Here is a 14119-nt window from a genome sequence, read left to right as displayed (position 1 = left end):
TCTTCCTCTCTTATCTCCACTCTCATCTGTATGTTGCAGGTATCAAATAATAAAGCTAAAAGGCATGCTCTGTGTCTTTGGTGTACATGTCAGAGAAAAAACATCCACCACACATCAAGGAAGCTTTCAATGATCCAGCCCCCACATAGGAATCTGACTGCTTTTGGTATTTCTCAATTCCAAATCTACAGGGAAAGGACTCTGGTCCAGCTCAGGTTGGAGAAATACCCTTGGACAATTACATGTGGCCAGGGAGCAGAGTGACCTTGTCAGAAATGTCTCCACAGGGCAAACCACTGTGGCTGGTTGGGCCAGTTGAGGGGTTCATTTTAGGCTGTGCAAATCCTCCATGGAGGTATCCACAACAGGTTGCAATCCCAATAGCATCATCACCCAAGGAGATAATTCAAGGAGGATTCTCCAGACTTTAATCCAACAAATCTTTGACTGGCCTTCTCCTGGTTCTGGAGAATGCCCTAATTTTCTTTACCTAGACCAGGCATCCCCAAACTATGGCCCGTGAGCCACATGCGGTCCCCTGAGGCCATTTATCTGGCCCCCCGCCACACTTCAGGAAGGGGCACCTCTTTCACTGGTGGTCAGTAAGAGGAGAACAGTATGTGGCGGCCCTCCAATGGTCTGAGGGACAGTGAACTGGCCCCCTGTGTAAAAAGTTTGGGGACGCCTGACCTAGACCTTTCATATCAATCACCATACCAATATTCTTTCTCTAGCCTCCAACCTGGTTTCTCCACCTTACTCTGATCTTTAAACTATGCCTTTGAGCCCCTACTCTATACTTCTCTCACCTTCTCCAGAACAGAAGTCTCATCTTCCTATCATGGATCCACTCAATCCAGCTGACGTGCATCTTTCATCCTAGATAACAGATTAGGATGCCATAGAAACCTTTTGCATTTATTTAACCATCAATGTCACTGCTTCCAAAGAGTCTGATAAAATTCAAGTTAATAAAGGTTTGGAGTGAAGGGCTATTTTACACAGTCTACAAGTAGTTCTCACTTTGCACGGTTCTATGTTAACTGAATTGCGTGCGTAACAGAACTGTGTCCTCTCTTTTGCACAATTCCATGGTAACAATCTCCGTTACCACTGAACCGTGTAAAATGATGACACAGTTCTGCTATGCAGATAATTGACATGGCACCATGGAAAGTGAGAACTGCCTGTATTCTGATTTGATTAATAGACTCATAGGCAAAAGATTATTCCACATAGTAGTGTATACAACACACCAAGGGTTTCTCTGTTCTTTTTAAATCCCTCATTAAGTCTTAGAGCTTTTTTCGGCATCAGAAATTAGAGAGATTGGTAAGTGGCAGGGCTGGGAAATATCTCAGGCTATGCTTCCTTGCTCACTTATCCTGTCAATTTTCATTGTTACCCTTTTATTGTCATCAGGTTTATGGGAGAAAAAGATGGCATCATATTAAGGCATAATTAGGATAATAAACGGGAGCTGTGGTTTGTTTTTGGACTGATTCCACTTGGGTAGCACACATAATCACCTCTAGCTGACTGCTTGATGATTGACTTTGACAAAGTGGTATTATTTACTGCTAATGGATGAGATGATGATTTATTACTAATTGCTCTCTTTTTCCACAATTTTTACATTATGTTAAAATGAAAGATTACAGTTGGGATAATAAATATTCACTGGAAAAAAAATGTCTAGCAGCAGAGTTCACAAAACTAGACCCTAAAGAGAGGAGCTATTTTAATACTTAGGACCAGACTTTAGAGAAAACTGTAAACAGCATATCACTATTCCTCTCTCCCACCTCTTCTGTGAGCTGCTACTTTCTGCCTTCAGGAGTCTCCACCCCACTCCAAGTTCTTAAATTATCTCCATCCACCTACCCTATGTTTTATTCATCCTCTCTCCTGATAAGATCTTAGTGAAAACTCAGGTCAAAGAGCTTAACTGGTAACACAGCACCTCCCCTGAGTAATTTTGGGGTTCAACAGTCTTCTGGGGAAAAAAGGAGAAGACAACAAAGTGCTTTCTAGACGGGAACTGAAGATGGGATTAAGAGTCATTTCTTTCCAGAAACATGAGTATGTAGAGAAAGATTTAGGGTGATGGAGGTGAAGGTAATTACATGTAAACGAGAGGCCTTAATTCTTATAAACTGTGGTGAAAGCTGTGGGGCAAGATGGGGGGAATATTAACCAGTTAAAACGCACCTCTTGTGGAAGAGGAACAGACGCAGGCCAGAGTGCTCCTAACTGGAATGGGACTTGACAAGCTGATGTGAAATGTGAAAGAATGCAAGTGCTGATACTGGATTTAGAAGAAGGGCATGGATAGAGCATGGCACTCATTAACCAAACTCTTGAGTACAAGGTTAGGAGAGGGAAGCTGAGATGAAGCTAAGCTGAACAAGAAATAGACTGAAAAGCCTTTGGGGCCAGGAACCACCTTTTTACACTTCTTATAATCTCCACAATGCCTAGCATGGTGCCCAGAGCATAGAGAATGCCCTGAAACTGTTTGTTGACTGATTTTTGGCAGACAGACCAAAGCAGTAAAAAGCAACATTCTCTGCATGCAGATCAATTCATACCTAATTGTTTTTAAGTTCACAGACCACATTTTTAATAGATGCTATACTTTTATTATCAGGAAATGCAGTATCATCGACTTAAGCCTTATTCTTTTATCTGCCTTTCACTAGAGGTTTTCATTACAGGTTAAAATTTTATATACTTTATAATTAGCATACACAGCAGTATCTGATTTTAATGTTGTACTCCTTGATCACATTTTATTGTTGAGTAAGTTGCTTTTGAAAGTGGTTTATGTTATTTTTCCTTGACTGAAATCGCAGATCTCTTATTGCTAAATGTGGTTTCTTTTAACATCTTAATATTATGTACTTTGATTTGAATTCTATTTCAGATTCCAAATCTGAAATACATGAATTGCTTTATTAATATAATGTAAAATGAATTTAATAATGTTTTAAATTTTATGGAATGTTTATGTGCCATTACCAGGCTGTCAGCAGAAGAGACCACCCATCCCCACCCCAGTTTTTAGGATTCACTCAGACAAGCCCGGACTCCAGCAGTAGACACAGCGGTAGAGCACAGACATTGCCAATGTCCACATGTGCAACAGAGCTGAACAAGTGACATGTGACCTGGATCCTGAAGGATAAGTAGAAGTTAACCAGGCAGAGAAGAAAAGTTTGGATATTCTAGATAGAAAATAAACTACCTTTCAAGGCAGAGAGGCTCACAGAAGACAGAGTGGGGAATAATGAAAAGGTCAGTAAAACAAGAATACAGGGTGAGAGAATAGGAAGGAAAAAAATTTGGCTAGTAAAGTTATTTAGAGCTAGACTGTGCTAAGAACCTACAAGGACATACTCTAACCTATGGGCAATTGAAGGTTGTGAGCCATAGATGGAAAGTAATATGTTTTTATCAGTATTTTGAAAACTAACAATGACACAATAAAGAGGATAGAGTTGAAAAAGAAGGCACTGAAGAGACCAGTTGGGAGTTATCCTACTGAGAAAGTTAGGAGGTATAGTATTCAGAGATAAGTGGATGGCCTCCAGGAATAATTCAGGAGTAGACTCAACATGACTTATAACTTATTAGACACATGAGAAAAAGAGAAAGAAATGACTCCAACATTTCTAATTCGGCCCTGAGCAGGTATGAGAAATTTTGTTTTAAAGTGTTCTATATTTTTTTAAAACTTTTGCTCTATCAGACTTTGTCTTCTAAAGAACTTTGGGGTAAATGGAGTAAAGAATACTGTAAAGGATAAAAACTAACATGCTTTGGACACCTACTAAGTGTCGATTTTAAGCTAAACACTCACATTGAGTCCTCACAAAGGCCCTGTTAGGATTTTCACTGTCTTTGTATGGATTGAGAAACTGATGCACAGAAAAAAATTAACAACCTACCCAAGGTCACACAACTGACTAATGATAGACCCAAAAAATTCAAGCTCAGGATTTTTGACTTTGAAACAAATACTTGTTTCACTGTTCAATGTTGCCTCTCAGTAGAGTAAAATATAGGCTCATAAAACTCTGTATTTTTGCCAGTAGCTTCATCAATAAGAATTCAAAAGGGCTTTGAATTTCTACCCTGGAAATAATAAGGAAAAGGAATTAAGAAGTCATTCTAAAATTCTGAGCACATACAAAACTCTAATGCCTCAAGTTTCATTAGCAGCTTTAAAACTGGCTGGTGGAGCATCCATTAGAATTGCTTTGCATTGGTGTATTTGTATTCCCCAATAGTGTGATTAGTGGCTATAAGAATTACTTGCAAACAAATTGTACCACTTGTAATGCAGATTTACATTTAGTCAGGAAAAGACTATTTTAAAAGTTCCAAGAGACTTAAGTACATTTTAAAATATTTGAACAGAAAGATTTCTAACAGGATATAGATTAGTTGGTTAGTTGGTTGACTGGATTAAGATATACTACCAGGTTCTTCTAGGATGGCACAATGAGAATTTAATGCAGAACTGGTTGATTTTACTGATTGAATGATTGATCTGCACAACTGAATCTTAGTGATTAAAAATGTAGAGTGGTGCCGACATTCCTATACCAACTCTTCTTTATTAATTTGAACCCAGAACCAAAAGATTCTATCCATTCATTTAATAAATATGTATTGAGTGATATACATGTCCAGTCATGTTTTATGTGCTGGACATATAGACAGAAGAGAGCAAGATAATCAGGCATGGAGTTTACATTATACAGATGGAGAGTAGGTGAAAAGTAGACAATAACCAAGTTAAAAGCACAGATAACTCCAGAGAGTTGATTCATGCTATAAAGACAACTAAACCTGATGATGTGTCTACATTGGGTAGTCAGGAAGGGGATCCTGAGAAGATAGTATTTGAACTGAGCCTTGAGTGTTAGAGAAATACTCAGGCAAAGGTCTGGGAACAAAACTTTCCAGGCAAAAGGGAGAGAACACAAAAGTCCTAAGGCGAGGGTGAGTATGAGGTTAGAGAAGGAAGGAGGCCAGTGTGGCTAGACCATAGCCAGGGCAAAGTAGATGCAAGGAAGTTGAAAGGCGGGCAGGGGTACATCATGGGGGCCCGGAAGACCATGTGTGGTAGGATGGCTAGCTGGCTGGCCACCAAGGATTCAGACTGACCCTTCCATAGCGCTTTCCACTGCATAGAAAGTGTCTCCCTAACAGAGACTACATTTCTTGCTCCCTGCACTCGCTTCTAGGGAAGGTCATGTAACAATTGTTAATGAAATTAAGGCTGTTGAGGGAGAAATTATTTGTGAGGGTCTCCCTGGGAAGATACACCAACAAAGTTTCATGTGTGCCAGAGTCTGCTACAAGCTGGAAGGCTTTTATGGGAAAGTTTAGAAGAAGGGAGGAGGACTCATACCAGAATTGTCCTGTTCAGTGGAGGCTACAATAAAGAGGTTATAATCATTGGCTACAGATGACATCATATAGGCTAAAATGTGCAACATGCAAGACAATCAGTAAAACTTCATGATTCAGAAACACATCAGCATCCTTTTCAGTGTCAGTAGGATACGTATTATTCAGTGTGTTAACAATTTGAGTAACTCACAATAAGATTCTTCACTCAGGGACAGGATATACTCCATGAATCATAACACCTTCCCCGGGGTGGGGTGGGGGTAATTTGGAAGCCTGTCAAATGTGGATTGTAGGTTATCATGACCAGTTCTCATCTGTGGAATGTGAGTTGCTGTAATGGGATCATATTAATGTCACAACAGTTTAAAATAGGTGTCCCTTTTCCATGCTCTCTTCCTCCATCTGCAAGCTGGACGCAGAAGGCTCTGAGGCCATAGCAGATAACAGGATCACAAGAAGAAAACACCTGGGTCCCTGAATCACCATGTGGAGGAAAATTGCTCAAAAACCAGGAACACGTGCACTGAACTGTTACCTCAGCCAGGGATACGCTTTCATGTGTGAAGCACTGAAAATTTTAGTTGTACTCACCACCACAGCCAGTATCACCTTAACATGCCATAATAAGGAGCTTGGATTTTACTCTTAGTGCAAGCAAATGCTACTGGAATGTCTAACGGAGAGAAGGAAAGTGAATCAGTTTAGGTGTTGAAAGACCACTGGGGCTGATATGCAGAGCCTAGGGGCAAAAGAAACTGAGAGAACACCAACGCAGTTTCTGCCTTAATCCAGGGAAGGAATGGCAGAATTGGTGAAACAGAGGAGGTGGAGAGGAATTAACTAATTTAAGATCAGCTTTGGAGGTTGAGCCAAGGATTATCTAGCTAATTAGATGTCAAAGGTGAGAGAAAGAAATAAGTCACAGGAGACTCCTGGTTTGCGACTTTTAGTCTGATAAGAAATCCTGAGGAGCATATCCAAGGAAGATATTCTGAGTTTAGTTCTGGCAGTGTTACGCTCACTGTTCATGAGGAGCCCTATTCTATTATCTAGTGGTTGTACAAATATATATATGTATACACACACACACACAAGCATATAGCCTAAGAGAAACATTTAGTAACTTATTTTACAACCAGTGAAGAAAGGGAGAATACTAGTATTAGAACAAGCATATAATTAAAGTCGTTGGTCATTAATTTTTCATTACTAAAAGTAGCAATGTTAAATAATAAAATTAAAGGCTGAATGAATTATATGATAAAATTGTGAATGATGAAGTTTGTGTCTAACAACACTGTCAGTGCAAATATTGAATCAGATATATTTTAAAAATCAGTTACCATTTTTTAAACCTTTTTTTCAATTCACACTAACATGAATGTATATTATCCAAATGTGGCAAACTATTTGAGGCTTGAAGGACTTTAAAGATTACCCAGTAAAATCTTCTCAATTTAAAAATAATATAACCAAGTCCCATATAAAAATGCCTTGTCCAAGGTCACAAAGCTGAGCAGTTCACCTGATATGAAACTCTACGCAGTGAATCCAATTCTCGGCATTAAGATATCTCAAAAACATATGAGAAATCAGAATTGCTAAAGCCAAGAATTACACACAATATGCTTCTCTATATAGCAGGTTTTCTTAACTAATGAATATTTCAATGCAAATATTAACTGTTCAACCAAAAGAGGCATCAACATGAAGAATACTGAACTCAAATATTATTCAACAAGTTTACACTCTAATTTTTACCTATCTAATTTTGTAATCATGTTTTGAATTTGGTGGTAAAAGGTATAATATTAGAATAAGAAGAGAATAAATATCTGGGCTTTGGAAATGCCTTGCTTCACCTATAAGAATCATGTAGGGCCAGGTGCAGTGACTCACGCCTGTAATCACAGCACTTTGGGAGGTCAAGGCAGGCAGATCACGAGGTCAAGAGATCAAGACCATCCTGGCCAACACAGTGAAACCCCATCTCTACTAAAATACACAAATTAGCTGGGCATGGTGGTGCACACCTGTAGTCCCAGCTACTCAGGAGGCAGAGGCAGGAGAATTGCTTGAAGCCAAGAGGCACTGGTTGCAGCGAGACGAGATCTCACCACTGCACTCCAGCCTGGCGCCTGGTAAAAGAGCAAAACGCTGTTTCAAAAAAAAAAAAAAAAAAAAAGAAGTAGAAGAAGAATCATGTAGAAGAATCTGGAATAAACATTAAAGGAATGTGTGCATTCATACTTTATTTTTCATTAAGAAAACATGAGACTTTTAGTGCCACAAATTGTTTTTGTATCATGACATGGTGTTAACTGAGACTTCACCTGACATCTCCAAGGCTAAAACCAGAAGGGTTATATGTCCCATATTTCAGAGACTCTTCCTGCAGAACTAGCTAAGTAAGAAGTAGCCCAAACTGGTCTGGGAAGCTTAACCCATCATTCACAGCCTGCTGCACACAAGAGAGAAGATTCTTCAGAGAAATTCAGGGGAGTGGTTTTTCCAGTATCCATCTCCACAGAAAAGGAAATGAGGGTGGTCTGCCACCCCCAACCCCCTGCAAACCCTCCCAGCCAAGTGGAAGGGGCTTCAGCACAACCCCTTGCATTCAAGAGACCAGCATCTTAGTCCACCAGGGAATGATTTTAGCAAGTGGAGCAAGAAAGAGTTCTTGAGAGAACCTGGACTGTCCTCCAGGATAGTAACTGTCCCTGGAGAATAAACAAGCTGAGAAGACGATAGAGTAAGTCAGCTGCACTTCTATCAGCCCAAGGCAGGATGATTTATGGGCCATGTGATGCCACTGGGGGTGCCCATTCTAGGGCCATCTTGACAGGAATCAGGATCAGGGTCCCTCCAGCAAAGGAGAGTTCAGTGGGCTATATGACTGTAGCGAAGAACAGAGAGGGTGTCACAAAGGTCAGCCAGAGAATACACTCCCCTGTGCAAGACAGACTCCCCTGTGGGGGGTGGGTATGGCGGGGAGGGCCCTCAACTACCTACAAAACACATAATTTAAAGAAATTCAGCAATGGGGCATTTGCCATACAGGGAACTCTGACACCATTATACACATAGCAGCCACATTAGAAACTCTGGCACCGTCTACCCCTCCTCTCTTTTTGACAGCCCAACTCTGTAAGAGTCTGAGAGCAGCCTGCTGAGTGGAGTGCTGAGAGTGAAAGAGCCAAGTGGAGAACCAAAGGGAATCAGGCCATGCTTCATTGCCTGTCTACAGCTCTGAGGAATCATGTTTTCTCTGAGGGACCCTGGGACGAGGTGGAGAAGCGGGTATATTGGGGAAGAAGCTTCCATTAGATGGAAGATTTAAGTTTTTACATTAGATTGAGTTGTGCTATTTTATTTTTTACTGGAAAATGAGACTGTTTGTTAACACTTTGAAACTGACTGAAAGGCTGTGTGGTTTGCCCAAGTTGTCACCAAGGAAACATAGAAGGGAAATCTGATCAAGTACATAATAATTAAGGGCAGTCATGAAAGAAGGATAAAAGTTATTTCTTAGTTAAACTCCACTGAGTTTAGCACCCTTAATAAACCAGTTAGAGTTGTAGTAATGAAAAGCCACCAGTGAGATGCTAAGTTAAACACAGGAATACAGTCACATCACAGTTCATACACCCAAGGTTCCTTTCCAGTCAAAATTCAGCTACAGTATATCTGTGACTAGGTGAAATGAGTTTATAAGAGGCCTGAGAATGTTTTCTAAAACTTTACATATTAATTATAACAAATAAATTTGAGGAATTTTTAAGGGAAAGCAAATTAATGCAAATGAAGCAAAGACCAGAAAGCTGATATTACTAGTGAAGTATATTTATTAGGCATCTTCAATGTGCTAAGCGGTATTTAGAGGCATAAGAAGAATGACAAGATATGGTTCCTATTCTTAGAACCAGCTGGATGAAATAAATCCATGCTTAGAAGAAAAAAAAACACTAGAGAAAAGAATAATAAAGCAAAGTACATATAATCAACTGCTATAATAAGGGTAAGAGGATATACTGCTATACAGAAATGCACACACATGAAGGTAGAAGCACAGTGAAGAGGATTCGTATAATGACAAAAGGGGACACAGACCATCCAGAAAGACAGAGGATATTGAAAATGCTTTCTTGATGCAGATTACAAAGCTTGGAAAGAGATAACCCATGGTAGTCAAAGGAGATTGCCATTATGTGAGCATCTGTTGGCAGTCTCATTATGGAAAAAAAAAAAAAAAAAAAAAAAAGAGTGCCTAAGAAATCAAGTAGCTTTGCTGAGAATTTTACTGCTGGGAAGGATACCATAGGGAAATGGTTAACAGAAATTTTTTTTTCTAGACAAAAGAGTCTGTTGATAATGTTAATCAGTCACGATGCTTCAGGGAAACTGATGATGATATTTTGGACTTCTAAATATATAATGAATTAGAAATAGCCTGGACTTTAGGAAAACAAGTGTGCCTAAACATACGTTAATGAAATGGTAAAGATTGAAATGCAGTCCAATCAGAAAAACTATGGAGAACGTAGTTGGCAAAAGGATATCTTTGAATTCAAATTTGAGCAGGACAGAGACCCTTTGTTTGAGACCTCAGCAGGCCCTTTGTTCTCCCCAATGACACATGGCTTTAGTTTTAAGTTTAGCTTTAAGTCAATCATTTAATCTGGGTTTCTCTGTGAACTACCTTTAAGACTCCAGAAAGAGGTTCTGTGCTCCTCCCATTTGACAGACAGTTGCATCTTCTCTCACATCACCAGCCACATCCCTGAAACACCATGGAGAAGGTGAAGGACAGAGTCAGCAGATTTGCTTGTATTGGGTGCCTGGTCACCAGTGTTGCTTTTAACTCTGCTAAAGTGGATATTGTCACCATCAACGACCCCTTCATTGACCTCAGCTGCATGGTCTACGTGTTCCAGTATGATTCTACCCATGGCAAATTCCATGGCACCATCCAGGCTGAGAATGGGAAGCTTGTCATCAATGGAAATCCCATCACCATCTTCCAGGAGCTAGATCCCTCCAAAATCAAGTGGGGCGATGCAGGCACTGAGTACGTGGTAGAGTCCACTGGCATCTTCACCACCATGGAGAAAGCTGGGGCTCACTAGCAGAGTGGAGCCAAAAGGGTCATCATTTCTGCCCCCTCTGCTGATGCCCCCATGATCATGATAGGCGTGAACCATGAGAAGTATGACAACAGCCTCAAGATCTTCAGCAATGCCTCCTGCACCACCAACTGCTTAGCACCCCTGGCCATGGTCATCCATGACAACTTTGGTATTGTGGAAGGACTCATGACCATAGTCCATGTCATCACTGCCACCCAGAAGACTGTGGATGGCCCCTCCAGGAAACTGTGGTGTGATGGCTGCAGGGCTCTCCAGAACATCATCCCTGCCTCTACTGGCACTGCCAAGGCTATGGGCAAGGTCATCCCTGAACAGGAAGCTGGTTGGCATAGCCTTCGGTGTCCCCACTTCCAACATGTCAGTCATGGACCTTTCCATCTGGAAAAACCTGCCAAATATTAAAACATTAAGAAGGTGGTGAAGCAGGCATCGGAGGGCCCCATCAAGGGCATCCTGGGCTACACTGAGCACCAGGTGTTGTCCTCCAACTTCAACAGTGACACCCAGTCTTCCACCTTCAATGCTAGGGCTGGCATTGCCCTCAATTACCACTTTGTCAAGCTTATTTCCTGGTATGACAATAAATTTGGCTACAGCAACAGGGTGGTGGATCTCATGGCCCACTTGGCCTCCAAGGAGTGAAACCCCTGGACCACCAGCCCCAGTGACAGCACAAGAGGAAGATAGAGGCCCTCACTGCTGGGGAGTCCCTGCCACACTGTGTCCCCCACCACACTAAGAATCTCCCCTCCTCACAGTTTCCATGCAGAACTCTTGAAGAGGGAGTGGCCTAGGGAGCCCAACCTTGGTGTGTACCATCAATAAAGTCTCCTGTGCTCAGCCAAAAAAAAAAAAAAAAAAAGACACCAGAAAGGCACTCCAAGGTGCATAGGTGGATTAAGTGGTATAAATAGTGCCCCTTTGAGGAGAGAAGCCTTTCTGCCTTATTCCTAGGCGGTTAGGCTTTGCATAATAACTTTGCTACCTACTTGCTGCAATCTGTGAATCTCCTGTTCATAGAGGACATTAGAAGAAATTATCTCGTGTTTGGGGTGTACCCAGCATTTGAAAGAGAGGAATAGAACACTCTGAACATTGGGGAAGGCTAATCAAGTCAGATTTTTGTCATAGTGCACATTAAGTTATGCTGACCCAGATATTCCAATTTCAGCTGTTTCCCACATCCCCTAGAAAATCTTGGTATGAGCAAGCATGTGGCCTAGCGAGCTGGGAGTATTAACTTGCGGTCTGACCAGGATTCTTCATCATTTTAGCACAGCCATGGCCATGGTTAGCAAGGCTGTTCTAACCTTTGTCATTCTAATTATTCTCTCACTTTGGGTATGATTCCTGTTAGTCCTTCCACCTAAAACAGATGGAAGAGAGACTTGCACATTGGGAAAGGTCATCTGGGTCTTGATTTTTTTTACCTGGAAGTTTCCAATTATAAAGATATTATGACAATTATTATTATTTTGTACTTAAATGGGGGCAGTGCTAAGATCTAAAACACAACTCTAGATCTGATTATTTTCTGAAGAAAATAACACTGTACCTCATATACACCATGGGATACTATGCAGCCATAAAAAGGAATGAGATCATGTCCTCTGCAGGGACAAGGAAGCCGTTATCCTCAGCAAGCTAATGCAGGAACAGAAAACCAGCTCACATATTCTCACTTACAAGTGAGAGCTGCACAATGAGAACATATGGACACAGGGAGGGAAACAACACACACTGGGGCGTGTCATGGGGTGGGTCTGGGGGAGGGAGAGCATTGGGGAAAATAGCTAATGCATGCTGGGCTTAATACCTAGATGATGGGTTGATGGGTGCACCAAACCACCATGGCACACATTTACCTATTAACAAACCTGCACATCTTGCACATGTACCCTGGAACTTAAAATGAAAATTAACATTAATTTTTTAAAATAAAGTTTAAAAAGGAAAATATATTGTACTTAAGCAAAACCAGTTACTCTTTCCTTTTACCATAAGATGTAAGCTGTAGATTATAATGAGCCACTGAACAGTTCAAACCAAAATTATAACTTTTCATTAAGTAGTATGGCCTGGCTGCTGAATCACCAGTGTGAAAACCCATCCCTGGAAAATGTGGAGCCCAAGATGATATGGGTAGCCACTGTTTGTGGGAAGAGAAGAAATTTTTATCTTTTTATTTAACTCTTTAATAATTAACTTCATTCTCCAAATCCTGCAGCCAAGGCCCATTCAAGGCAATCAAAGAGTGACCAGAGTCAGGAACGTAACAGATGAATTCTGGGGAGCAACAGGCAGCATTTATTGATTCATCCTACAAATGCATAGGAGCACATACTATGTGCCAGTTGCTGGAAAAAGAGCAGTCACTTAGACCTGATTTACACCAATGAAACTGCTGTATCTGATGCTCCAGGCCCAAAGTGCACTGACCTAACTTTAGAAAGATGTCTGCATCACCTCTATAATCTCAGAACACTAACCCATGAATGAGCTCAGATGTTACGAAAACTGGTAAATGTATCATTCAGGATGATATTGTTTGTAAGTATTAAAAAACCCAACTCAAACTGGCATTAACAATAAGGTTAATTTATTGGCTCATTCAATTGAAAGCCTAGAAATCATGTAGACTTTGGAGACAGTTTGATTAGGGCTCTGGCTCCAATTTTTTATATTCTCTTGGATCTTCCTTCTTTTAAGTGCAACCTTTAACTTTAGGCAAACTTCCCTCTTTGGGGACAAATGGAAGCTATAGTTTAGGACTCACATTCCCATACCAGATTATTCAGAAAAATCGAGCTTCCCAAGCAATGGCCTAAAGTCATAAGCCATTGACATTTACCTCTGCATCAATCACCATGACAAAAGGGAAGGAATTTTGCTGACTGATTTAAGCCAGTGAGGGTACATATCTGAACCTGGCAGTGAGAGTGGTCCCAGTCAACCTCATGGCTGCTCTTCCATGGAGAAATAAATGCTAAGAGAACCATGACAGCAAACCCAAGCATTCATTCAGATATCCAGTATTAGAAACCGAAGATTTATCATATGCTTCCTGTTTAGGCAGAAAACTGGTGAGATGCAGAAGATATACACTCATTGCTGTTGGCAAAAATCTCAGAAAGCACAGGAAAGTCTGTGAAAGCACAAGTTTCAACGTCTGCTTCTGATAAACTCAAAGCATTCTCCCACAGCCCCCTTTAAATGAGCTCCTCTTTCATAAGCCCAAATATTTGAACACGATGACCTTAAAAACTTGATCACAGATGACTGGTCCAAGAAGGAGGACCTGATCCAAAGGCAGCAATCTATGGACTGGCCTGTAAGATGGTCTAGCATAAGAGCTTGATGCTACCAGGATTTTCTATTCTGGATGGTGACTACCTGATTTTGTCAGATCCTCTAGGGTGTTGGAATATAAGACACACAAGTCAAAAATAGTGATCTAACCTTCCTTGCAAGCTAACAATTTAGCTGGTCATGCTTTAATGGATGCTGGCAGAAAACACAAGACACCTATGTAAGAGACAAAGGACTTA

General features: G+C 40.8%; 1 long non-coding RNA gene and 1 pseudogene across 2 annotated transcripts in view; one reads left to right on the top strand and one right to left on the bottom strand.

The window, feature by feature from the left end:
- LOC120364355 (uncharacterized) overlaps window positions 1–14119 on the bottom strand; it is a 380014-nt gene that overhangs the window by 232095 nt on the left and 133800 nt on the right. The window lies entirely within an intron of this gene.
- Window positions 10215–11213, top strand: LOC101034391 (glyceraldehyde-3-phosphate dehydrogenase pseudogene; annotated as a pseudogene).

This window comes from Saimiri boliviensis, chromosome 5 (assembly GCF_048565385.1).
Source record: "Saimiri boliviensis isolate mSaiBol1 chromosome 5, mSaiBol1.pri, whole genome shotgun sequence".
Classification (NCBI taxonomy): Eukaryota; Metazoa; Chordata; class Mammalia; order Primates; family Cebidae; genus Saimiri; species Saimiri boliviensis.
Note: the sequence above shows the minus strand (reverse complement) of the source record. Positions and strands in the feature narration are given on the sequence as shown.